Here is a 2,500-nt window from a genome sequence, read left to right on the forward strand (position 1 = left end):
CAATTTTAAACGTTATTTGGTAGAGAGGTTTAATACGTTAGTCTATAGTAACTTATAGACTAGTTTCATTGATTTTTTTTTTTTCATATTTTTCATATATACGTATGCATGACTTTGTGTTTAGTAATATTGTATTTACTTAGTTGAGGAGATACTCTATTGCAGTTGGAACCATTTGGTAAAGATTATACTTACCTGGGTACTTTCTTCAAACTAAAAACATATTTTTTATGATTTCAATTGAAATTGATGGTCTAAATATTTCATAATCAGACTATAGAAAGAATATAGAACATTCAGATGACATTTTTTTAGATTTTTTTATTTACTGTAGTGTATATAACAAATTATGTTTGATGTCACAAGATTTAAAAGTTTATTAAGAACTGATGTCTTCCGAAGCATACAGTAGATACCTTTCAACTTTTTTTTCACTGATGAAATACAAATTATCTTGTTTAAGTTACTCTCTCTCTCTCTCTCTCTCTCTCTCTCTCTCGCTCTCTCTCTGCTCTCTCTTCTCTCTCTGCTCTCTCTCTCTCTCTCTCTCTCTCTCTTGTCTGAGTATGCTGTGGTGGTTGATTGAGTAGCTCTTTTGTCCACGAACCAATGAGGCACTCCGAGTTACACACATTCAATGTTATAATGTCTTGGATGCCGAATGTGGTTGATCCTCAGATAAGTAAACCTACAGCTATGATGACCTTGGTAAGGCTTTTTTTTATGAGTTTATTGTAGCATTGGTTGAAATCATACCTCTTCACGTTTCATGTTCTATCTCGCATGCCATATATATCATGCGAGAAAGGAGAATATTCTCCATAAGTAGAATTTTAATATAAATTTATGATTTTATATCAATGAATGCTGTTTTAGTTTTCGTAAAAACTCTAAAACGAAAAATGTGTGAAAGTTAAATCTGATATCCGGACATTTGAAAAGCTATCGTAAAGGTTTTCCTTTGGATCGGAATTAATAGCATCGGTTCAACTAAACTGAATTCAGAAGCTTTGATTACATATAAATAGAATTGAAATATACTGCCTAGAAACTATGATAAGTAATACCCACATGTCGTAACCGATATTGAGAGTATATTCTAAGATTATGATATGTGACCCACTAGGCAATTTTACATCAAGAGAAATATCACTCAATTGGCCTTCTGTGATATTTCCTATATTTGTGTCTGCTCTAGTTCATAATGATCTTTTGTGTTTTTTACATAAATACCTATATACAAATTTTTATTCAGTTTGGCATCCATTCTTTCATAAGTTCACCCATTAAAATGGTGTCTTTTTTTTTTTGGCCATACATAAACGTATTAGGTAGAGCCAAGGCACCCAGCCACCCGTTGAGATACTAGCGCTAGAGAGTCGTGGGGTCCTTTAACTGGCAAGACAATACTACATTAAATCCTTCTCTCTTGTTATGGTTAATTTCACCTTTGCCTTCACACACACACACACATACACACACATACACACACACATACCGAATAGTCTACTTGTTCTTTACATATTCTCCTCTTTCCTCATACACCTAACACACCAAAACAATTTTTCTTCGCTTAAGGGGTTACTGCACTCTGATTGTTCAGTGGCTACTTTCCTCTTGGTAAGGGTACCCTGACATTTGCACGACTTTTTGCAATGAATTTGTCGTGGCAAGTCGTGACATTTTTGTGGCACGAACTGGAAGATAAAGAAAAAATAAAATAAAATTACCTCAGAATCACATCTGACCTGTCCACATTGACACAAACTGGCACGACGAGTTCACGGCGAGTTCACGCATAGTTTGCGCATAGTCTGCGCACTTCCCGCATCGTCCCAATGAGTTCACGGAACAGGTTCGCGCGCATAGTTCACGTCCTGGTCACGAAATTTTGTTGGGACCAAAATTTTGAACAAATTAAAAATTCTCGGCACGTCATGCCACGATGTCACGACGGGTTTACGAACACCTTCACACCACTTCACGACGAGTTCTCCCGCAAGTTGATGACTCGAGTCGTGATAATGCGTGCCACAAATTCGTGCAAGTGTCAGCCTGGCTTAAGAGTCAGAAGAGACTCTTTAGCTATGGTAAGCAGCTCTTCTAGGAGAGGGACACTTCAAAATTAAACCATTGTTCTCTAATTTTGGGTAGAGCCATAGCCTCTGTACCATGGTCTTCACGGTCCTGGGTTAGAGTTTTCTTTCTTGAGGGCACACTCGGACACACCATTTTATCTTATTTATTTCCCTCTTGTTTTGTTATGGTTTTTTACAGTTTAAATAGGAGATATTTAATCTGATGTTGTTACTGTTCCTAAAATACTTTATTTTTCCTTGCTTCTTTTTCTCACTGGGCTATTTTCCTTGTTGGAGCCTCTGGGTTTATAATATCCTGCTTTTGCAACTAAGGTTGTAGCTTAGCAATAAGAAATATAATAATAATAATAATAATAATAATAATAATAATAATAATAATAATAATATTGGCCATCTATTGC

Source organism: Palaemon carinicauda, chromosome 6, assembly GCF_036898095.1.
Source record: "Palaemon carinicauda isolate YSFRI2023 chromosome 6, ASM3689809v2, whole genome shotgun sequence".
NCBI lineage: Eukaryota > Metazoa > Arthropoda > Malacostraca > Decapoda > Palaemonidae > Palaemon > Palaemon carinicauda.